At 37.0% G+C, this 26570-nt stretch overlaps 1 long non-coding RNA gene across 1 annotated transcript; it reads left to right on the top strand.

Moving 5' to 3' along the window:
- On the top strand, nt 1–26295 carry LOC116662126. The gene is made up of 3 exons (XR_004318110.1): nt 1–324; nt 14475–14485; nt 26284–26295. It is a non-coding gene; the product is annotated as an uncharacterized LOC116662126 (long non-coding RNA).
- The last annotated feature ends 275 nt before the right edge of the window (nt 26296–26570 follow it).

Raw genomic sequence — 26570 nt, forward strand, 5'->3', positions numbered from 1 at the left:
TGGGGGGCATGCAGCTTAAGAGGCTACTCTTTTGCTATGAATGCCTGAGCGTTATGAGCGTTCTCGCTGAAATTGATTCCATCTACAAAATTTAGATGAAAATTACTGAGGCACTGGAAGGGGATTTCAACTTTTTTTTTTGGCATTTAGCAGAGTGGTTCTCAGGGTTGTAAAAGTTGTCTCTTAGGCAATATTTTCCCTCTTGGTAGGAAGAAATATCACTGAATTTACAGAAAAAGGACCGCTTCAGGCTCATCCTAGGTGTGCTATGCAGTTTGCTACTCTGTTTTTGCCTCTGGGTCTTTGTGATTACACTAATATATTGTACTCATCTTCACTATTTTAAAAATTTAAATAAAGCATAATTTTATTCATTTATAGAGGAAAATGTGCAGCGAGGTAGTAAGAGGTAACTCATTGCCATTTTATTTCCTGTTTATTCTGAAGGCGTGTTGAAAGCACCAAGTGGCTGAGCAAATTTATAAAATCCCATGCACAATGATTTTTTAACGCATGAAAATCTGAACATGCAGATTTTTAGAGTTTGCCCTTGGCATTCATAATTCCTATCAGAAGACAAAACTAAAAACCTGACTGTGACTTTAGGGAAGTCTTTGGGCTCTTTTTTTTTTTTTTTTTTTTTTGGTCAATTGGTAAGATAGGTTTAGATATTTTTTAAGTTCCCTCTCTTCCATTTGCAATTACCAATGATCTTCTAAAAATCCATTAAAAAGAAACAATCATAATATCACTGAGTTTCACATTAAGGCTTTAGCCCATAAGCCATTTTGAAGTAGTCAACAAATGTCCAAGCTTTGGGATATAAAAGGAGTTTGGGTAGTTGCAGAGAAATCCATTCTGGTTTAAGGTCTTAGAACTAAGAAATTTAGCCCTACTCATGTTTTCCTCAGAGGATCTTTTAACAGCTTGTGCTCGTCTTATATCTTCTCAAATTTCTTCATGGCGTTCTTTGTTAAACAGAACTAAAATTTTTGACATAGTCAAATTAGTCAAATTTTTGCGTTATAATTTGTGTTGTTATTTTAAGAAGCTCTTCCCCTTACTTACATCATCTAGATGTATCATTAAGATATTCTCTTACATTATCTTCTATTATTGGATAGTTTTAATTTTTTACACTTGGATATTTCATTAAGCTTGAGCTCCCATTTGTATATGCCGCATAGTCGAAATACAGCATTATATTTCTCTGTGTAATGAGCCAATTTTCCTGAAACTACCAAGAGCAATCTTTCTTTCCTCCATTAATCTGTGTTACACTTTCGGATTAAGCTTTCATCCATTTGTGGGTCTGTCTCTAGAGTTTGATTTCACTGGTCTATCTGCTTGTTTTTGTTTTTGCCATGTCTTATAGTATTTATCACTATGGGATTTATGGATACCTTAAATCTTAGCTAGGTTAAGTCCTCCTCTTTTTCAAAGTTGAATAGCTACTTGTGCATTTTTATTCTTTTTTATTTATTTGTTTTTAGTTGAAGTATAGTCAGTTACAATGTACCAGTTTCTTGTGTCCAGCGTAATGTCCCAGTCATGCATATATATACACATATATTCATTTTCATATTCTTTTTCATTAAAGGTTATTACAAGATATTGAATATAGTTCCCTATGCTATGCAGAAATGTTTTTTATCTTGCATTTTTATTCTTCCATATAAATTTCAAAAATAATTTTATCATGTTCCTAAAAATTTTCAGCTGTAATTTCAATAGAAATTATCTTGAGTTTGTAGTTTTATTTGGGAAGAATTGACTTCACAATATTAAGTTGACGAAGCCCAGAACATAAAATATCTCTGTATAAATTCAGATCTTTCATGTCATGTAGTATATTTCAGTAACTTCTCCACTGAGGTCTTCTGTATTCGTTTTTACATTTTATTGCCATTATGAATGACATATTTTTATTATATTCTCTAGTTAGTTATTTCTGTTGTAGGAAAATATTATTGATTTTTCTAAGCTAATTTTTAAATTGTGGTCTTGCTGAGACCTCATTTTTCCCCCAGCTTTATTCAGGTGTGATTGACAAATAAAAAGTATATATATTTAAGGTGTACAATGTGGTATCTTGATATAAGTATACCTTGTGAAATGACAATCAAGCTAATTTTCATACTCATCACTTCACATAGTTACTTTATTTTTCTGGTGAGAACACTTAAAATCTACTCTCTTAGCAAATTTCAAGTAAACAACATATTATTACTAATTACAGTCACCTTCCTATACATTAGATCTCTAGAATTTATTCATCTTATAACTAAAAGTTTATACCCTTTGGTGTATATATGCATGTATGTATGGGTGTGTGTAGTTGCAGAGAAATCCATATACACACATACATACATATACACACATACATATACTTTTTTTGTGTTTGTTGTCACAATTGGAAAACTCATAGTATTCATCAGAATCTTCCCTTTTTTGGCAAGCCTTGAACTCCAATTTTTCTCTAATATCCAAGAATCTTGAAAAATATCTGCTCAGTTTCACAGCCATTTGAATTTAACACTGGCCTGAGTAGAAATAAAACTTCAAATGCTAAGCCGATTTCTCATGAGTTTTTCTTCTCTCTTGATCCCTAGACTTGCCATTCTTCACTTCATTTGTAGCTCTCCAACAATCTGAAGAAGACATTTAAATACTTGCCAGTATTTCTGTAGTCCCCAGTCGGAAGTGTAGGCCCCAAACAACCTAGTCTATTATTGCTAGAAACAGAACTTGACAAACCATTTTTGATGAACCCCACCAGGCAACTCCTCTTTTAAGAATTCAGTAGTCATCTCTTAGAAAGCAGCAGCACAAGAATGAGGCAATCTCCTTCAGCCCTGGGGATTTGTAGATCATGGGGATGGAGGGGTGACTATTAAGGACAACAGAGTCACCTGCCACCTGTTTTATTTAAATTTTAAAAATTTGAAATAATTTCACACTTAGACAAAAAAGCTGCAGAGATAGTACAAAGAGTTCCCATATATCCTTCATCCAGCTTCCCCTAATGCTATCATCTAACATGCCCACGGTGCATTTGTCAAATCTAAGATACTAACATTGGTTTAATACTATTAAGTACAGACTTTATTCATGTTTTACCAGTTTATCCACTAACGCTATTTCTTCCTGGTCTACTATCCAATCCAGGATGCCACATTATTTGTCATAGCCTCTGATCAGAGAGAGTTTCTGACTTTCCTTGTTTCTCATGACTGGCGGTTTTAAATAGTATGGCCGTATATTTAGTAGAATGTTCCTCAATTTTGTGTGCATCTGATGTTTTCTCAAAATTAGAATGGGGTTACGGGTTTCAGGGAAAATAGCTCAGAGATAAACTTCCATTCTCACTCTGTCATGTCAGGGATACGTGATACACCTGTGACTTATTACTGATGATGTAAACCTTGATCACTTGGTTAAGGATGTGGCTGCCAGGGCTCTCCACTGTAGAGCTACTATTTTCCCCTTTCCAAACTACACCTTCTTGCATTAGCTGTCAACCACAGAAGTACTTCTTTGCTCTCTGGTATCATCCTCACAGACCCATGACAGCCCGGATTTCTCTGTACAGCTCAGGAAACTATGTTCAATATCTTGCAAAAAAAAAAAAAAAACCTATAATGAAAAAGAATGTAAAAACGAATATACATATGTATATGTATGACTGAAACATCATGCTATACACCAGAAATTGACACACTGTAACTGACTATACTTCAATAAAAACAAAAAAAACCAGAAATAAGTAGTGGGAGGACTTTTAAGTTGTCCATCCAGTGGTCCATTGCTGCAGCTGCTGCCTTCCACTCCAGGAAGCTGCCTTCTAGTTACCTCACTCATTTATGCCAGACTCACCCTCAGCCCCTCAGGGCATCTTACAGTTTTCATAATTTTACTTCTTCAGTTTATGATTTTCTCTTACTTTTGTAGGAGGTAGTTTGTCAACTTGTCAGAAACCAGAAGCTACCCTTAGGTAATTTTCAACCAGTGTAATTCTACAGTAATGACCCAAGTTTATAATCAAAGAAACTGAGGCTAAGAGAGGCTAAGGAAACTGTTCAATGTCACAGAGCTAATTATTGCAAAGTTCAAGTTCACACCCAAAGCCCTGGATTCCAACCACTGTGATACAGTACTTGTCCGTCAGACATCCACTTGAGCAGCACATAATCAAAACTGTGTCCCCTCCTTTCATAAAGAACCATTGTCCTTCAGTGAACCTTGAGTACCAAGCTCAGTTTTAGTTCCTCAGGATGAGTTTTATAAGAGACATTGTCTTCTTATGTGAGGAGCTATGGTAAGTCAACCTACAGCCCTCCAGACACCTGTAGCCTTGTCCGAGTCTCTTAGACCTTTATGGCGGGGGCTCTTGAACCAGAACCCCTGAGACACTTGTTTAAATGGATGCTTCATCTCTGCTGCTCTGAGTGTCTCTCCTGAGCAGTGTGCCAAGGTCCTCTTCAGACAAGTAGTTCTCTAGCAGTAGCTCAGGATAGTCCAAGATGAAATTTATCCTGCAAATATTAATTGAATGCCTATTGAATGGTGAAGAGCTGAGTTAGGTGCTGGCTGAGGAGGAGTGTCATTTGGGGAGAAATAAATATGCTCAAGGCATAACTCCCAATTTCATGGAGTTTAAACTATTTGGTGATATAGTGAAAAAGTATGTATTTCTACTTCCATCTCAGTATCTATTTCTATCTCTGTCTACATACACACACGCAACTGGTTGCAAGTTTTTTTCCCATTACCTTAGAAGTCAGATAATTATTTTCTGCACCTAGATATAGAGAAAAATCACCAACAAATGTAATTCTGAGGCCAAACTACCTGCCTTTTCAGCTGTAGAGAGGTTTTCTGGGTTAAGAAGCTTTAGAGTTTTTTTTTTAAATTATTTTTTCTACGTGTACACTTGGTGTCAGATCTTGTTTCATTTTTCTTATTTCTTCGGTAACAATTTCCTCTTAGAAACACGGTTAATTTTTCCTGTCCCATATGTCATTTCTGTGCAAAATCATCTCGTTGTCTCACTCTGATATTATGTAGAAGGAAAACCTGGTAACTTCTTTTCGATCTCCAGAGCATAATTAAAAGGAAATTCCTCTAAATCTCTTCCATAAGAGAACTTTTTGCTTTAAAAGGGGGGAGGGGGCTTAAAAGGACATATAAACTTTTAATTGTCATTATCATGGGTCTTTCAGATGCATGCATTTTAATTTAGACTTTTTTTTTAACATCTACTAAAAAATAGATATTTTCTTCCTCAGCTAGGTAGAACCAATGCTAGGGGCAATTTAGAAATAGACTGGCTTTTGTGACATTTACTGGCAATTTTTGGCCATAATGACTATTCCACTGTACCAGATTCTAACAAAGGATGAAATGCTGCTAGAGAAATGTTTTCTCCTCCCTTTATATATTCTTAGCAATTCATTTGACTTCTATTTCACAAATATGCTGCTATTTTAAAAAAAAGTTGGAGTTCATAAACTCATGATTTAAAAAGTCCTTGAATTCTGGGTGAACTGAAGCTCTACTGAAAACATTTTTATTCAGATAACATTGATTTATAACATTATAAAAATTTAATGTGTACACTATATTTCTACTTCTGTACACCCTACAGCATGCTCACCACCAAAAATTTAGCTTTCACTCATCATCACACAGTTGATTCCCTTTACCCATTTCACTCTCCCCACACCCACCCTGCACTTCTCCTCTAGTAACAGCTACTCTGTTCTCTATACTATAAATTTGTTTTTGTTTGGTTTGGTTTCTTCATTTATTTTGTCCTCAACTTATTTCACTTAGCATAATACCCTCAAAGTCTATCCATGTTGCTGCAAGTGGCAAGAATTCATCTTTTTGATGGCTGAGTAGTATTCCATTATATATGCATAATGCAGTGAAGCTGTATTTTAAAAGTTTCCGTGTTTTTCATCCCAATAAATTGGCAGGTTTAAAGATTTGTTATGTGGTGCTTCTTGCATAACTTCCATTTAATTGACAGGTGGTTGGACTGATCTGGGTGATCTAAGAAAATGGTCATTCCATTAGGTTTATACACATATTCTGAAATGCTCCCATAACTTTAAAATAGTGATTTGTCTTCAGTTACATTAAAGCTTATCTCAGTTACCAGAACATACAGTTAATGTAGATCTCAGAGGCTGAATGACACCTTTCTGACTCCAGCATGTAATTTACCACATAAAATCTGATATTAGGATTTTACTTATATGGGTAATTTGATATAAAAGTAGGGTGAAACATGCTTTTTAAATCTAGTTATTTGAATTTCCTACTTTTTGATATTAAGTTATATATACACACACACACACACACACACACATATGTATGTTATACATATACATAATATACATACATACGTACATAAATTAAATCACCATAAATGGAGCAGCTAAACTGAGGCATCCATTCTTTACACAGTTTCATCTCTTTGTTGATATATATCATAAATATGCAAAACAGATAGTGTGGTAAAGCGAAAAGTGCACCAGATTAAGTCAGGAGACCTTGATTCTAATTCTGAGTCTGCCACCAACAGTAATTATTAAACGTATACACATGTATCTTTTTACTATTATTAAAGCACTTCCACACACATTGTATCATTTGATATCAGCACCTAGGGAAGCAGATTTCTTATTATCACTTCTTTCTTTTAAAAATATTTTTGCCATTTGGTAATATATGATATGATATGATATATGATATATGGCATGATATAATATAACATACATAATGGAAGTTTGTATCCTTTGGCCAACCTCTCCTCATTTTCACCACTCCTCCAGCCCCTGATAATCACCAATCTACTCTGTTTGTATAATTTTGGCTTTTTTGGGTTCCACAGATTTGTGGAACAATTTCCGGTTAAAAGATGAGTAAGTTCTGGGGGTCTGATGTACAGCGTGGTGACTATAGTTGACAATATACTTGAAAGTTAGATCTTAAATGTTCTCACAATGAAAAAAATGATAATTATTTGAATATAGAGATGTTACCTTATCTTACTGGGGTAATCATTTCACAATATACATGTGTATTGAATCATCAGGTTCTATGCCTTAAATTTACATATGTTTTATGTCAACTGTATCTTAATAAAGCTGGGGGGAAAAGTACATACAACTTTGCTTCCCCACCTTCCTAGTCCTAACCCACTGAGCACTCAGAGCAGGTAGCATTAGGTGGTCTAAAACTTTGAAGATAGATCTGCCTGCTATGGGAACTTCAATTCTAAGCTTGTGAATTGTTTCTGCTGTGAAGGGCTTTTTAGGATCCCATGTGGTATTTTAGGGGCTATATAAATGCAAATTTCATTTAATTTAGAAATGAAAGGAACCACACTAAATGGATATGAGTACAACCCTGGAATTAAAAGGAGGGTGGATTCCTTTTGTCAGCAGGGCCAAAACAATACTCCATATCCAAACGGATCTTTAGAAGTCTTAGCAATTAAAAGAAACATGAGAGTTTTGATGGGAACAGAAACAGGATGAATTCTTGGTTCCATCTCACTGCTTTATTGCTCATCAGATATCATAATTCACTATGTTGGCTTTCTCTGGTGATTCCTGATTCTGCACAACCACTGGGCTCAAATGAGCTTCTTTTTGACCTAATTCTAATAATTATTTCTAATAATGAGAGACAAATTGCTGAACCATTGTTGGATAGAGCTTTTCAGTTGCTTAGCAGACAATGAACAACTTAGGAGCAATGTTTCCTAGATAGAAAAGAGAGAAATCAAGCAAATTGTATGCCTGTGGTGCCACAGGGCACACGTACAATTGTTAAATCTTTCTTCTCTGTGGCAGAATTTCTTAATTGGCATAGCAGAAAAATCTTGTTGCTTTATGAAAAATAATAACTGAAAGTTGACTTTGTTTAACAAACGTATCTTGGTTTCCTAAATGTTGGAGTACACCAAAGAAATACGGAGTTCTGGCAGGATAGCTGACAAGGCTACCCCTAAACTAAAATTTCAGAAATGAGGACTACATTAAAATGAAAAAAAATTAAGTACTCAGTTGAGTTCAAAAGGAAAAACATGATTAATCTTGATTAATCTTGTGTTGCTCAAAACAAGAAGGAATGTAAATTCATAGCAGAATTTTATGAGTGGAAGGTTAGAGGGGTTTGAGGGAAATGGGTCAGATATAGGCCCTAGTGGGATAGAGTCAGAGATGGATTAAAGATGGCCACAAGTTCTTTGCCACCATTTCCATCAAGAAGAAAAAATTCCATTTGTACCTAGGCTGGCCTGTTACATGCTTTGACCAATAAAATGAGACAGAAATGATGCTGTGTAATACTCAAGGCTATGACTTAAGAGATCTACAGCTTCCATTTTCTCCTCTTGGAACCCAGGTGCCTTGCTGCATAAAGCTCAAGCAAACCTCACCGAGCGGTCATATGGAGAAGCACCAATGCATCCTATCCAAAAGCCCCAGCTGAGCCCCCAGCCACCAGCCAGCATCAACTTCCAAGTCATATGAGTAAGCCATCTTGAATGTTTTACCTCCAGGAAACCCTCCAGATGACTACAGACCAGCTGAAAACATCATGAAGTAGACAAATTACCCAGCTGAGCTCAACCTGTAAACTCACGAGAAATAATAATTGGTTGTTTTGTTTTAATCCAACAAGTTTCAGAGTAGTTTGTTACAGAGCAATAGATAACCAAAACAGGGCCCAAGATTTTAATGCCCACATAATAAGAGAATACCCCTTGGCCCACACAATGCAGGCGGGAGATGCTAGAACTAAGACCTCTGCATAAATCCAGAACATGGAAGTGTTGTTTCTTTGGTAAAGGAGGAACTAGAAACACTCTGCCTGTCGTCCCAGATATGCACAAGGAAGATTGCCTTTCTTGTCTTTATTAGGGGGCCAGATGAAAAAACATTCTTGCATGAAAATTGAATCCTCAGGCCAACATTATGCCTGGGTGCGGAGTCTAAATTTATACTACCCGCTTAGTGCAGGATTTGTCTGAGCTGTTAAATTAGCATCAAAATTGATCAAGAATTGATGAAATTCCTTGAGTGATTTAATAGAAACAATTTAAAACTGTACTGTTGTAACACTTTCACAATTTAAGGTGGCTGTGATACTTATAAGAGTGAGGGAAATGCTGAAGATGATCTCACAGTAAAAACTTGCAAGCTGCATGAAGAAACGATTCCCTTTGAGGAATAGTCAAAAGACACAAAACACAGGATTCACAGCCATAGAAGCTGAGATAACAAATCCAGCTGAAGAGCCTACTTCTAAAAAATGCATTTAAAGATAATTTAGAGGGAAAAGGAGAATTAAAAACTAAACTCAAAAGAATAAACAAGATATTTTTTTAAAAAAAACACATGCTCTTGAACAAGAATAAAACGGAATGTTAAGAAATGAAATCATATTATCATTGAAATAAAAAAAAAGTCACTGAAAGTTTTAAACAGCAGATTTGGCCTAAATGAAGATGGAATTAGTGAACCAGAAGATAGAGCAGAAAAAAAAAAATAGCACTCAATATAGAGTGATAAGGAGCTAAAAATTTTGAAAAGATTAAGGCACATGAATGATAACAGGAAAAGCTCCAACATGTATCTAATAGAGTTCCAGAAAGAAAAGTGAGAGGTAATAATAGTAGAGGAGGAATAACTGAAGGAATAATGTATTAAGCATCTTACTCAGAGGCTGCTAATCACATTTACATTTAGCATGTCTTTAAGCATCAACATAGAGGAGTGAGATTAACTGTTATCCTCATTTTCAGTTGAGAAAAATGAGACTTTGAGAAGCCGTATGACCCAGCACCATTTGTCTCTTCCTTCCCCAGGAGTGTCTGTGCAAGTCCCTGTCCTCCCGTGCTTGGTTCTGCACTGACACTGCTCTTTAGCCAAGGTCACCAACGACTTCTCGGTGGTCAAATCTAGTGGGCTAGAGTCTGCCAAATTCTGCTCTATATTAATAACATGTCAGGCCCTCAACCTTGTCCACTGCCACAAATGATGTTATTTAACGTAGAAAGATTTGAATGGAAAAAACTTGCTGAGGCGAGGGGGACACACGAGCATCATTAATGAACATTGCAATCCCTTTTTGTAGAAACTCCTCTCTTCTAAATGCTAACTATTCTGCTTATGTAGAGATGAACAAATTCCTGATTTACCTCCTTTCCAGAGTAATAAAGGTTTTTAACCAGCCTACTTAAATCAAGATTTTGTATTTTAAGGAAAGTGACATTTCCTATGTATGACTAGAAGCATGACATTATAAATGTAACTAGCATTTAGGAAATAAGGAATATCTTACTTCTGCATCATTTTGATTTTATCAAAACTGTCAGTGAAGACTCTAGTAAGGGTAAGCAAGAGAACTGGTGGACTGGGTCCAAATTTCTTCCTTTTCATTTTACAAGATAAGGATGAAAGTATGAGAAAGTGAGTTTCAGGGATTAACTGAAGCATAAAGATGAGAGCTTTCCAACCCTCTAAAGAAATAGGTTTATCTTTGGTACCAACCTTAGCCCTCACAGTAGAACTCTCGAGAGAACTGAGGTCTGCTAAAAAGTTATTACACTTTGTAAGAACCAAAAGCCTATAAGCAGAGCTTGATTTTCTCGTGTCCTGGACAGAACAACATTGGTTTGAAGATGACATCAAGAAAGCCAGTCCCCTCCCACCTCCATATCACCCTTCCACACCACCGTCCCCAGCCTACGTATGATAGTGACTGAAGCTTAAATATCTACATCCTCTATTTCTCTCCGATCTCACCCATTTTACTTACTGTTACTCCTGAGAAAGTAAGTTTTATGATCCTTATTCCAAAACAGGAAGGGCCTTCTCAGATTTTTATTTTGAGAACTGTCTGCTTTGCTGATTTTCTGTCTTCTGTCCTTTTCCTGTGGCATCTTTTTCCCCAGGATCTTATCTTTCTTCATGTACCCCCCCCCCTTCTCCTTAAGCTTTGGCCTTCCCCACATGGAAGTTCACTCTCTAATTACCTGACTGTTTTCTAGTTCCATTTTATATTTCAGATTCAAGACCATACAGCTAGTAAGAGGCAAATGAGATTTAAACTGAGTCTGTTCATCTCTAACCCTGTGTTCCTTTCACTAAACTAGGCAGTAATCTGATTGAGTTAGCTCACAATGAAGAATAAAAAATATCCTGCAGATTTTCTAGGTGTCCCTCTCAATGTGCTACCTCAATAGGAGATAAGATTTGACGGGAAGAATGGGACCAGGTTCTAGAGAACTCTGAGGTACATGGAGATGAGCTGAGAATTTCTGTGGTGTACACGATGGAGTCAAGGGTGGATGAGCAGGGGCGTGGCCTGGTGCACGTGGCGATGGAGGAGAAGGAGGAGCTATGTGCAGCACGCAGAGTGGAGAGAGGCAGGGAAGTCCATCAGGGATTATTTCAGAAAATATCTAAGACTTGCAGCATACTTCAGAATCTAGTAAATTACTTTTACTTGCTGCCGCAATTGATCATCACATGGAAGATCAGTAACTGTATAAGGTGACTGACTAGGTAACTGAAAGCATAGGAAGAGTACTCTGGGGAGCAGCTGCAGGAAGCAACAGGGTAGTGTGAAGATGCCTGTTTTAAAGGTGAGGAAATTAAGAGCCAGAGAGCTTACCCAAAAACTGATTTAATAATACAGCCAGTAAAACTGTGCTCTGATATGATGAAGTGCTTTGCCCTGCATGTAAATAAGTAAATAATTAAGTATAAGCAAGCTTCTCTCCTTCTCACTGTGAGCAGAGAGAACAGGTTTGGCGCAATAAGGAGACTGGTGGCAGGGAAGGTGGATGGCTCACTACCAAAGGTCTGGATCTGGCTGCCTCTGAGGGACTTCCATTAATCCAGAGATGCCCACGGCCACCGTTAAACTGGTAAGGATCTGAGCAGATGCCAGGGCCCTGACCCACCTGACTGTTACTATACAGGTTCAGAACCACAGCAACTTCTCCCTATATCCCTGTTTGGGAACCACATGGGCTTCTGTGGTCCAGTCACAGCCCTGATCATTAGTGCTGTATCTGCATGTATTTAGCTCCATCCCTCTTCTATGGTCAGAGGATGACTATGAGGTGAAGCTGAGATTTGAACCCAGGTCTCAAGATTCCAAGTGGTTTGCTCATTCCTCGAAACAGTTTATCAAAAACTGGTTAAAGGCAGCAATGAATATAGGAATTCAGGAGGAGGAGGGTCATAGGTTAGAAGCAGTAGGCCAGAATAAGGAAGAGAGGAAAGGGCCTGGAGTGTAAAAATAATACCAATGAACATTTGTTGAGTGTTTTTTTGTATCCGGGGCATCCTGCTAAACACTTTATATGCATTTTCTCACTTAATCTTTTCAACAATCTTGTAGGGCACATTTTGTTATTAATATTGCTATTTTGCAGATGAGAAATTTGAGACTCAGGTTAAAAAGTCTTGTTTAAGGTCCAGAGTTGGGTTATCTTTGTCTTCACTAACATATATGCTACTTTCGATCTTGAGTTAACTCTCAAAGTCTCCTTTTCCACCAGAACTGGCCTCATGGAAAACACGGGGGAAATCAGCCCACCTACCTTCCTGCTGGGTCTCTGCTTTGAGTTCATTTTAAAGGCTAATGAAATGCCAATCATAACATCATATCAGTATCCAATTGGAATTTGTACTTTAGACAAGAAAATGTGGGGCTAAAAATCTTCTACCTTACAGGTTATATATCTGGGGAATGTTGGGGAGCATAATTTCCAAAGGAAGAGGTTTTAGCTAAAAGATTTATTAATCTGGATCTTTCATGGTCCAATAGAAACTTTATCTGTTGCTTGGCAACTGGTTTTTGAGGTGGTGCAACTTGATCCAACTGATGGTTAAAAAAAAAAAGTCAAAGCAACTTTTTTATAACATCAACTCATTCTCCTTTGATAGATGAATCTAGATTCTAGACCATTTGTTCTCTAGTAACTTGTCTGTATTTCTACCAAAATTACTAGTTCCCCAGGTAATATCTACACCTATGGTTTGCAGCAAAATGCTAGCATAACATCTGAGATGTTCTTTTTGCAAATAAATGTTGTGAGCTTTTTCAAAGCGCTGGGTAAGTGTGGTTTTTCCTCAGGGAATATAAATTTTAAATCATCTACTCCAAGAAATACAGGAACTTTACAGATGATGGGGGTACTTTTGGATTCTTGGTGACCTTTCATCCATGTCTACTTTGAAGTAGATACAGTTTCAGCTAGTTATTCTAGGAGCTGCTGCGTTGAAAACAGTAAGGACAAAACTTCTCTTCCCTCCTCACCATGTACCTGTCACGCATGCCCTTTGAATATACGCAGGGGAAATAAAGGTATTCCTCCGATTCCTGGGCAGCATGCAAAGGTTTTCTTTACAAAGAGCTCCAGTGGTAGTAGATTTCAGGCATGGCAAGTTACATCTGAGGGTCACACCTGTCTAAAAATATCTTTGGCTTTTGCATCTTCTTCTACCCAAGATTTCAGAGCTTCTAAGTGATAGAGCCAAGATTTGAACTCAGGTTCATGGACTCAGGATCACACTGTCTCCACTGTACAATGATAGAACCTCCTTTTCCTCATCTGTCAAGGACACTACTGTCATTTTTTTTTTTTTTGGCTTAAAACAACAGAAATTTATTTCCTCACAGCTCTGAATGCTAGAAGCTGGAATCAAGATACCAGCAGGGCCATCCTTCCTCTGAAAACTGTAGGGAAGAATTCTTTGCCTCTTCCCAGCTTCTGGTGGTTTGCCTGCAATCTGCGGACATTAGTGTCATTTTGATGAACAGTTTTATACCCTGGGATCACCTCTGCTGTCAAGTGAGAAATCATGGTTAAAAAAAAAAAAACAAATGTTGGCTCTATTTAGTGTTGCTTTAAAGCTCATGCTTACACTCAGTCTTTTAAGGCAGATGGTGGCATGACACCAACCTTCAGCTTTATAAGTGCTAAAGGAAAAGGACCATCCAGTGACCACTTGTATTCACTATCATTATAATGCTGTGCGCGTGCTCACGACCATGAGCCTATGTTTGTGTACCTGTGAAATTAACAAACATGATTATGCTTTTTTACTATGAACCACAAATGTCATCATAATTATGGAATTAACTCTTTCCATCAATTTTTTTTTTTTGTGAGGGGTCATCTTATCAAACAAGGAATATGTAATGTATTAGGTGGGCTTGAAGTTGGTTAATTCATCCATTTAAATGGTCTTATACAAAAAAAAAAAAAACAAATACAAAACAGAAACAGACTCATAGACATAGAATACAAACTTGTGGTTGCCAGGGGGACGGAGGGTGTGAAGGGACAGACTGGGATTTCAAAATATAGACTAGATAAACAAGATTGTACTGTGTAGCACAGGGAAATATATACAGGATCTTGTGGTGGCTCACAGCGAAAGAGAACGTGACAATGAATATACGTATGTTCATGTATAACTGAAAAATTGTGCTCTACACTGGAATTTCACACAACAATGTAACATGACTATAACTCAATAAAAAATGTTTAAAAAAATAAATGGTCTTATATAAAAATTCAAAATGATATATGCATATGGCTAATTATTGCAGCATTATTTTAAAAGCAAAAAGCTAGACACAACCCAAATGCCCACTAATAGAAGAACAGTTGAATACACCAAGGTAAGTTCACACAATGGAACACTATGCAGCTATGTAAGGTCCAAGGACACGCTCTACATACTGAAACACAATGATCTCGAGGCTACATTTTTAAGCGAAAAGGGCGAGGTACAGAGGGTATTACAGTATCCTAACTTATGTAATAAGGGTGAGGATATGAATATGTATATTCATATTTACTTACATTTTAAAAAGAAAAAGAAACTAAAATTTAAGAATGGTTACCAATACAGGGAGGGAGGAAACAGGATGGAGAAGACAGAAGTAAAGGGAGAATTCTATGAATGTACCTTGTTATTCAGGTTCTTTTTGAACCATGTAATGTTTTGCATAATTACAAAGCAAAATTAAGTAAAAAGGAAATTAATTGAAAACAAATTGAAACAAATAAACCTAACTGTATATCAAGATGATGTCATAATCATATGGAAAAAATAATAATCTCAAATGACATTAAAACACAGTGAATTGACTTATGTCTCTAGTGGGATAACTTTGAGGACAGGAAGAACCACAAAGAAATCTTAGCTGTATTTAGTGCCCTTATTGTTAGTAGCAACATTAATATTGATATTTTACAATTAGTATAGGTATATTTCAGATAAAGCAAATAAGTAACTATGTTACTATCATTAAGAAATCAAGACTTACAGTGTTTGTGAGGATGTAGAGAAAAGGGAACCCTTGTACACTGCTGGTGGGAATGTAAATGAATACAGCCATTATGGAAAACAGCATGGAGTTTCCTCAAAAAATTTTAAGTAGAAATATACTATATGATCCAGCAATTCCATGCCTAGGTCCTTGACAGATGAATGGATAAAGGAACTGTGATATATATATATATGTATATAGTTCACCCTTGAACAACATGGATTTGAACTGTACCGGTCCACCCATACGTGGATTTTTTTTCATTAAATATATAATACAGTACTATACAGTGAGAGGTTGCTTGGATCTGCAGATGTGGAACCACAAATACAGAGGAACTTCTTATATGGAGGCCAGGTGACTGCTAAATGACCTGTGAATTTTCACCTGCATGGGGGTCGGTGCCCCTAACCCCTCTGTTATTGAAAGGTTAACTGTACGATAAACTGTTATTCAAACTTAGAAAGGATGGAAATCCTGCCACCTGTGACAACATGAATGAACCTGGAGGACATTAAGCTAAATGAAATGAGCAAGACACTGAAAAAGAAATAGTATATGGCCTCTCTTATATGTGGACTGAAAACAGTCAAACCTACAGAAGCAGAGAGTAGAACGGTAGTTGCAGAGACTGGGATCAGGGGGAAATGGAGTGATGTTGGTCAAAGGGTACAAAGTTTCAGTTGTGTGAGATGAGATCTCACGTACAGCAGGGGGATAATAAAACTGCACTGTATACTTGAAATCTGCTAAGAAGATATGTCAGACTATTTCACCACACACACACACAAATGGTAATTATGTAGAGGTGATAGATATATTAATTAGCTTGATTGTGGTGATCTTTACACAATGTATACATCTATCAAAACATCAAGTTGTACACCTTAAATATATACAAATTTTATATGTCAAAGATATCTCAATAAAGCTGTTAAAAATGAAGAAATCAACACATCCAGCACACAAGAAAAGACATACAAATGCAAAACCAAAGAAGTAAAAACCTTGTAGACTTAGACATGAATAGAAAAATATAAAGTGAACTTACTACTTTTATTCTCATAAAATGTTTTCCCCAAATTTGCTTACTAAAAAGGTGTTGAAGTAATGGCAATCCAGCAACAATAAGCCATTTTAAATCCTGGTCTATGTTGTAAAAATACAACTCCTTGATTTAAAAAACCAGGCTTTCTCGGAGAAATGACAGATTCTGTATCTGAAGCAAGCCTTGGGAAAGATGAACTTGAAACTCTGTACTAGAAGGCAGAGGATGTGATAGCAGATTATGATGACTGAATCAAAAGGGTAATGAGAGCCAAAAAAATTATTGTCTCTTCTTGTAGGTTGCACATTTTGCTGAAAATTGATAAAGTATCAGAGTCAAGCTTTTATTTGACTTTCCTGTATGAATGCCATGTGAGGGTGAAGAATAGCTCATGAAGGGAACACAGAACAGTTCTAGATAATAAATACAGAACAAAACTAGAAAATCATTATTTTGGCAACCATTAAAGAAATAATGAATGGAGTCAATGATCATTAATAGATACCAAACCACTGGGTTAAAGGTTGATAACTCCATAATGGACAGATTGGGCTGACAGCCCAAGAATCCAATGATTACTCTCCCATCATTAAAAATGGAACCATCAGACATTGGTTCCCTCATCACAAGATGCAATAGGATGTTCACGGCACTACCTTTGAATTATTCTCACTGAAAACAACTGAACCTGAACTGAACTGAGCCTCAAGGCCTGTCTACCAGTTTATGGAAAATAATGGGGACCAGAGGAACAAGTTAAATGATACCATGACGAAGTAATCATCAAAATCCCAACCACGCTGTGTTCTTCAAGACAAATAACCAAGTTTACCTTACAAATTTGTATCATGAGAGCTAAAAAGTAAAAAAGGAGAAAGTTCAGTAATAGAATTAATAGAGACTTAAGAGCCACAATCAAATATAATGAATGGACCTTGTGAATCGTGGTTCAGACAAATTAACTCAAAAATGTCATTTTGAGACAAATGAAGAGACTTATGTGTAGACGAATTGTGAGATATTAATGCATTGTTGTTAATTTTTTTAGCTGTGTTACTTGCACAGTAGTTAGGTTACAAATAATGCCCTTACCACATAGAGACCAAACTGAAATATTTACAGTGAAATGACATGATGTCTATCATTTGGTTAAAGATGCTTCAACTAAAAGAAAAGAAGCGTGTGCCTGTGTGTGTATGAATAAATGAAACAAAGATGGCAGACTACTTATTCTTTGTTGAATCTGAGTGATGAGTACATGAGAGTTTATTTTATATATATATATGTATATTTAATAAAATATATAAATTATAAATATATATGTATAAAAAATATATATAATATAATATATATATGTACTTTTTTGATGCCTGAAGGTGCCCAATAACAAAAGTCTTAAAAACTTGCCCCAAACTGAAATCAATTATTTTGCAGCAGTTTTTCAATATGTAAACACTTTTTATGTTGGCAAAGGCACTGCAATTTCATAAGGACATAAAAATTCATGTTTACATTTATGTGTAATACAAGGAACGTATATTGGATGCTCCAACTAATTTGAAGTTGTCATGGCTTTATTTACTGCAATAAAAATCCTAGGCTAATTTCTCCTTTGACTTTGCAACAGAAAAAGGCTGGATTGACAGCTTTTGATTTTATTTTCCTCAAACAGAAGATAAGAGGCAAGATATAAACAAGGATCCTCTTTTAATGTTCTACAATTCTTGACCTTCTATTTCAGTAAGTAAAACCTGGTTTGCTTGTCAGTTCAATGTTTTATTAAAGGTCAGATTGCCATTTGTAATAAATCCTAGAAAGGTGTGGGTAACGGGAGTTGCACTGGAGGACAAATCTAGCTGTTAAAAATTATTATCAGACAAAGCAAAATATTTCTTTGGTGTTGGCATTGCTCCATTATTTACATATTTTGCTTTTAAGTAAACATCTTGCTTTATTTTTGTATATTCTATTTACTGTATTTACTTATTGATCCAACCTTCTCCATCTTTTCCTCCTTAGGTCCTCTTTTCTTGATTAACTCTTTGCTCAGACCTTAAGGCTCAGCTGCAATGTTACTTCCTCTAGGGCCTTCCTGATTAGTAACAATGCTGCTCACTTAGCGCTCACTAATAGGGCCATGTGTGTTGTAACAGCTTTACGCATAACAACTCTTCCAGTCCTCACTATGGCCTTATGAGATAGGTGCTATTTTGTACCTTCTTGCAAGCTGAGGCCCAGAGGACTTGAGTCACTAGCCCAAATGACAAGACGGAGAAGACATAAAGTCAGGTGATACTGAGGGATGGCCAGTAGAACGACCAAGGTCCCAGCTTGCCTGGGACTGAGGACTTCTCAAGAAGCTAAACACTTAGTTCAAAAACTGGGAAGTCTTGGGTAAACAAGGACAATAGGTTTCCCTAGAGTAGATAGTTCCCTGCAGTGAAGCCAACATTTTTGTCTCCACCACAGGGTGTTTCTCTCCACCTGGAACTGGAGGGGAAAGAGTTAAAGTCAGAGCTCAGCTTTTGCCGGGTTTTTGCTGGGTTCCTAGAAACTCTGAGAGTATTAACTTGTGGTGCTAGCTTTATACACTAGAAGCATGTCTGACAGATGGTGAGTAAATTGTAGGCGTGGAGGTTAAATCTTATATTAAATGTAGTCAGGTCTTTAAAAAAGAGAAGGCTCTGATTAGAACCCACACTTACATAAATGTCAAGTGTACTTCAAGTATCTTATATTGCCCTATCTACATTTTCCCTCTCTTATAAAAAGGCATCAACAGGGTAGAGAGTGAGGTGTGAAGGGAAATAATGTGAATGTGTGAAATGAACTCATGTTTGCCTACAAGTGATGATGGTCATTCATGAGCAAAGCGCTATCATCAACTTCTTTCATGAGCCCTTCTAATTCATGAGGACAGGCTATTTTTTTTGCTTTCTGTATCTTTATAAAAATCCCACAACCTACTTCAAATTTTAATGATATGATAATTCGATTTTTCAGTAGACCTCACAATACAGTCAAATCACTCATGGCCAAGGACCTACCCCTTTATTTCTTAAAGCCAATTTGCAAGTGTAATTAAACTATGGGAGAAATTGTGTATCTGAATTATTTAACATCCCTTTCTGAAAGGATGCCATTAATTGCCCATATCCTTTCATCTGTCTGAGTTCTATTTTTTACAGGAAAGTCCTCAAGGTGAACCTTGGGGATTGCTTTCCTGAAGCCTTAGAAAGATTTAAAATGTTTGGTGGTCAATATGTTATAAACCATTTAATGATTTGGTCATTTAGGATGACACATGTCAACTTCTTGACCCCAGGAGATAGCTTGAGTGTCAAAATGAGCATCCAGATAGTTCATTCAGTTCCATTAGCCTTTGAGGTGTTGTTTTGAGAATGGAGCCAACTTCATGAATGACAAGACAGTTATAAAAGTGGAGGTGGAATGTGTCTACCCTACATACCCACAAGTCTGCTCTCTGATCAGAAAGCAGAATGTCATCCTTGGGTCTGCTGACATTTTAAACTCATTGTACATAGTGTTAAAAGTTATAATAATTTGTATGATGTCATTTACAGAATATTCTCACTTACAAAATATGGAAGCCAAAGGAGGAAAATTTTAAATCAGCCATTATCTCATCTTCTTTTTGACATTTTATTAGTAATCATTCCTGTTTTTCTCCTTCAAGAGAGACAAATTTATTTTTACTAAAAATAAGATATACTTCAATAAATAGTTTAGGAATTAAGAATAAATAGAACAGGATCCAAACTAATATAGTACATCCTAGCTTGCTTCAAAAATGTTTATATCATGAGAACTTCTTCCCCTGCTTTTAAATATTTAACCTATAGTGCTATTTTTAATGACTGTATATAATGTCATTGTATGGATTTAACAATGTATATACTCCAATTCACTATTTTTGAAAATTAAAATTTTCCCTCTTTCTTTAAGCACTGCTAGATGCATTTTTTGTAGTCAAGTATTTGCCCATATCCATAACGATTGCACTGGAAAAATTTCTTAGAAGCAGAATTCCTGAATTGAAAGGCATTAGATGTTTTTTTAACGCAAAAAAGTCTGTTTGACCTAATTTTGTTTCCAAGTAGTCTAAAAATATCTGAACATTAGGTCTCTTTACTTTTTTTTTTTTAAAGGTCCCTTCTACATATCACAGAACTTCAACTCATGCCAAGAAATTCTACTGTTGGCTTAGTGAAGTTGCAACAGGGGTTTCAGTCTTGTCTTTTTATTTTACATACACATCTTAGAGGTAGCATGACCATGAGTCCTGCTTTGCCTGGAGCCGCCACAGTTTACGCATATTGTTCCAGCACAATTATTCATAGCACTCCATTCCACTCTCAAAATTATCCCAATTTAGATGGTCATGATGTGAATGTTAGAGGAATGCATTTGGAGCTTTAGAAATGAGCATGGAAAGTACTTAGAATTCACTAGGTAGAACATGAATAAGGAGCAATGACATCATCATTATCCACCCGAGACATCACTTGAAAATTCTAGTTTGCACAGGAAAACCAAGAAACACTTGAAGTGAATGAACCATAAAAGTGAGGGTTACCACCCTTGGTACTAGAAGCTGGATTTATCACAGCTGAGAATTCTTTGATTTGGAGGGTATCTTGGGTCCCTGATTGATGGAAATTCATAGGCTATCCTTAGAAGCGGCATAATTGTTGGTAGTCAAGTCATGCCTTACCAAGAAAGGTAGTCTTAAAAGGAACTGAATTCCTCCAGCAGGGGGAGCTAGCTTGAGAAATTTGAAACAGGGACGGGGTTTTGGGCTCTGCTGCCTACTTGCAGATTTTCCTAAAGTCCAATACTGTTATTTATTTTGTACACCAGCATTACTTCCTGAATAAAATACATATACTCTTTCGAATTTCCAAGGATATAGTCCTAGGCACATAGTAATTGCTTACTAAATGCCTTGCATCATGAACAAAGGAGGCAATGAATACTGTAATAGGATGCATAAGCTATGGGATTTGGCATCCAAATTTTAAATTTCAGGCTTCTTCTCACTAACTTTATTTTTCTTCAAAGCAAATTATTTACTGCCATCTATATGTGCCTTTTCTTCTACAGAACGTTCTTTGAGTAGAGCTTGAAGGAATGCATTGCTGAAGCCCTGGAATTTCTAGGAAGGTCCAATTACTCCCACAGTGCTGTGCACTGATAATATATCTCTTTTGTTTGGAGGAGTATGTTTTCATGAAGAAGCAAGTGGCAAGCAGAGTTCTCCAATTTACTGAAGAGAAAGACATTTCTAAATAGTTATGGTAGGTAACTAGAGAGATTTCACTGCTGAGTTAAGTATCTAACGATTTGCCATTAATTTGTCACATCTCACAAGCAGAAGAGTTATTATTTTTGTAAATGCAATTCTTATTCTGGTGATGCCCGAATGATGAGGTACAACAACGATCAACCTAGCGACCTTGTTATCATGACATTGAAATCATGTTCGTAGTACAACCCAATTGATTGCAGAGCCACTAGTTAAAACCGGATGAAAAAAAATCACTTTAAAAGTTTGACTCTAAAGTTGGCAGTTTTGAATTACACTTCCTCATACCTTGCCTTTTTGGAAAATACAAATGTGATATTTCCATTTTTTATCTGAACATTTTAGCCTAGAATAAAATATAATGGCTAGTCAAGATTTCAATAAAAACTTGTTGGGCAAAAATTTCACCCTTTAAAAAATGAGCAGAAATCTGTGGTTCATTTCTGCAGAGACTGTAGGTCTGTCCTTACACAACTGAGTTGGCATTCCAATGATGTCTCCTGGACCTCATCTTTAATCAGCTGTAGCCCTAAGTTTAGGTGGTGTATTCAAAACATTAAAGTAAATTTTGGAAAAATATAGGCACCATTCCTAACATCAAACGCTTTAACAACAGACTGTAACTATTTCATGGACTATTTCACAGCTTTCAATCGGAGATGCACACAAAACTTTATTCTTTTCTCCACTGCTCAGTGGACTAAGTTTTTCTCTGAAATGAAATCTCAGAAGAAGTCTCATAATGTTTCTAGTCACTCTCGTGTAACAAAACCTCTCCAGTCATAAGAACAGTTTTAGTTTAGTGATTGATATTTCCATTCCAAACTCTACTTTTTCTCTGGCTTACCTCAGATCTAAAAACTGGGCAGGGGGTGTAGACTGGGCTGGGAAGGGTAGAGATACAGTTTGGGAGGATTCAGGATTCTTTCTTGATCAGTAGTACTTCCTCCCTGCTCAGTTGGCTGGCCGAAGTTTTGGAACCCTCCAGCATAAGGAATGGAGCTAGGGGACAGGAAGAGTCTTAAATATCTGGTACTGTTGTGATAGGATCCTTTTTATACTTGCCAGTCTTGGCAAGCAGTTAAAGTTGACGTTCGGTACTCTTCAGAATTTTTCAGAGACTTCCCATGGGAACGTCTGATATTGGTAAGTGTAGGATCTCCCCTCACTAGTTGCTTAGAAAGAGCATCCCCAGTTTCTTCATCCAAAAATACATCTTCAACCTCTTTCTTTTCAAACCACTTTGCTTCATATCAGGAAGACTTCTTAGGCAATTTTCCTCCTCAAACAAAACCAGTCTATTTCCCACTTTCAGAGCCTACATCTTGCCCAAAGGATGGAGAAGGTGCCTTTGTCCTACCATGAGTGGAGGCGCGTAGCTCTCAACACTGCCCTCTACTCTGATGCTCCCTTCAGCCTCTCCTTGGTGTAAGTCAAGGAAGAGTCAGTCCCTAGTCCACAGTGTCCTTGATTGTCAAATGAAATAGCTCTTGGGGTCACCACTTACATAGACTATGGAGTGAAGAGAGACCCCTGCAGTTAAGCACTACCTATCAAACCTTCTGAGCAGTCTCTTAAAGTCTGTCTCACTAGGCTTGAGGTGAGCTGGGAAACATCCCTCTTCTTTCCCCCAGTGTGGGAGGAGGGAGGAAAAACCACACGGGACTCCAACAGTGCTCTCCAAAGGAGGAGTAATAATTTCCCTCTAGCTTCATTAATTCCAACCCTTTTACATCATCTCGATAGGCTGAAATGCATTCACCTCCTAGCTTGGAGTTCCTTTTTTGTACTTTTAATAAGGCAATGGGGATAAACAAATTGTGGTATAGTCACGTCACAGAGAAGAGCAAAGCTGACTCTGAATTGGCTCTGTTCTTTTAGCTCTAACCTTTGTGCTCTGCTCCCTGTGCTGAGTCATGCTAGCTCTGCACCTTTGTAAAAGAATGTTGCCCATGGCCTGAAATATACATAATATCCCTTTCTCAATGCTCTGCCTCCCAGGCTTGACCTTTAAAGTTATAAAGGTATTTTCCATTCATATAGAGATAAAAAGATGCAGAACAGAAAATAACAATTGTCTTGTTGGAGGCTTACAGAAACATTGTGACCAGACCTAGGTGGATAGCTCCAAGAACAAAAAGGATTCTGGCACTAAGAAGTTCACAACAACCAGCCACAGCCCCTCCCCTTTTAGTATAAAAGAAGACCGAATTCTAACTTGGTTAGACGGTTCCTTTGGACACTTGTCCACCATCTTCTCGCCTGCTGCCTTTCTGAATAAAGCTGTTATTCCCCAACATCTCATCTCTTAATTTATTGGCCTTTTGTGAGGCAAGCAATACGAGCTTGGACTTGATAACAGATAGAAATCAGAACAGTGGTTGTCTCTGACTGGGAGAGAGGATTAACTGGAATGGGCATCACTGCAAAGGGAATGTCTCAACTGGATACATTTATAAAAACATATCCAATGTGGTATGTGCTTACATTGCATGTGAATTATACCCCAGGAAATAATGTAAAAGAACTCAGATTTTAGTGGACAGATTTTGCAGAATATTAGCATGAGGAACATTGAAGCCAATTACACAAAAAGACACTCTAAATTTTCCTTCACTCTCAAAAAATTACCTTGTGAATTTGGCTCAGCATTTCAGCACATCAGGATAGTTTAGAAATTGTGTTCTCTCCTTGCTTTTTGTGGTCTGCTAACATTATTACTTTGTCTTCTCTGTCTTCACCCATAGCATCAATATAAATGCTGAGAACCTGCCTCCTAACTCCTTTCAGGTTGAGAGATCAGGTTGTTCCTTCAAATGCCTGCAGTTGTGCTCCTCAGAAAGCTCTGTCCCTGCCTAAGCCTATTAGCCCATAATGAATATGCCTTAGTCACCTACATGAATGTCACAAACCACTTTGTCAAATACATCGTTGACTTTAAGATACACTCTATTTCCATGATTCCTCAGATTTACCAAATTATCAACGTTTTCAAGACATATTTTCTTTATTAAACTAAAAAATGTGAAATTGAGCCAAGATCTCTTTCAAAACCATTTCTGATATTTTCAATGTCATGGATTCCACTTACGTTCCATACCTTTTTCATTGTATTTTATTTTTATGCTTACAAGTATATAGTACACGGAACACTTGAAAGGCTGTAGCCCCTTGCCCTTTATAGATGATATTAGATAAAATGGCAAATGCCTCAAAGCTCTAAGCAATATGGCAGTCTGAGCTGATAAGGAAAAGCAAATAGGCACAGATGCTGGGCAAAATGTAACAATCTTTTTCTACACAGCTGAACTTAAAAGAAAACAAACAAAATCTCCTGATACGAGAAATGAAAAGGAAACTGAACACCAGAGCACTAGGCAGAAGCTGATGCAAAGGGGGGTCAGGGGAGTAGCAAGTTGAGGGGCTGGAGATTGGGTTTTGATGCCTACACAGGGACAGAAGATGCATGCTTGAGCCTGCACATTTAAGGAAGCTAGAATGGAGCCCCAGGAATAAAGCTACAGAGCCCCCAAAAGCTGTCACAATAATGCAAAGTGGATAACCCTTTCCTTGAGGAAGATACAAATAATATTGCTATCTGTATGGGGATGTTGTAAAAATAAGAGTCGTCTATGAGAACAAAAATGTCTTGAAGGTACTACCCAAAGCCATCTATAGAGTCAATGAAATCCCTATCAAAATTTCAATGGCATTTTTCACAGAAACAGAAAAAACAAACCTTAAATGTGCATGGAACCACAAAAGGCCCCAAATGGTCAAAGTAATCCTGAGAAAGAGCAACAAAGTTGGAGGTAACACAGTTCCTGATTTTAAACTTTATTACAAAGCTATAGTTATCAAAATAGTATGGCACTGGCATAAAACAGACACATAGGCTAATGGAATGGAATCCAGAGCCCAGAAATAAACCCAAGCATATACAGTCAACTAATATTTGACAAGGGAGCCAAGAATTCACAATGGGAAAAGGAAAGTCTCTTCAATAAATGGTGTTGGGAAAACTAAATATTCACATGAAAAAGAATGAAATTAGACTCCTATCTCATACCACTCACAAAAATTAACTTGAAATGGATGAAAGACTTAAATATCAGATTGATACCATAAAACTCCTAGAAGGAAACATAGGGGGAAAGCTCCTTGACTTTGGTCTTGGCAATGATTTTTTTAGATATGACACTGAAAGCACAAGCAACAAAAGCTAAAATAAACAAGTGGGACTACATCAAACTGCACATAACTTAGGCGAGACATCATCTCAGGAAGCATCACTGGGGAATTACAGGAAGGAGGGGAGGAAGACAGTTGAGGGTACATCATAGAGCAAGTTTACCACTCAGGGATTCTGAAGCCCAGTCCCCCTAGGATGATGTCTCACCTAAGTTATGTGTATTCACATCCTTGGGTCAGGGTCTGCTTTGAGGAAACCCAACTTAAGACTATGGTTTTGGTCTCTCAATTTTAAATAAAACACTCTTTTTAGATGGGGGATATTGTTTTTCATTTTCAGACCTCTGAACTCTGAATTATCAAGTGATTTGGCTATGTCTTTGTGAGATACACGAGGCAAGCATAATATAGTTCATTTGGCCTCTTCTTGGCTGTTTCTCGTCAAATCCTGAGGGAGGAAGCTCCAACTCCAGCCTAGGAAAGTCATACTCCTATCTTTTAAAAAACTTTTTTATTTTAAAATAATTTAAAGACTCCCAGGAAATTGAAAGATAGTACAGAGAAGTTCTGCGTACCCTTCACCCAGCTTCTCACGATGGTTAACACCTTACACAGCTTAAGTATGTT

This window comes from Camelus ferus, chromosome X, assembly GCF_009834535.1.
Source record: "Camelus ferus isolate YT-003-E chromosome X, BCGSAC_Cfer_1.0, whole genome shotgun sequence".
NCBI classification, from domain to species: Eukaryota; Metazoa; Chordata; class Mammalia; order Artiodactyla; family Camelidae; genus Camelus; species Camelus ferus.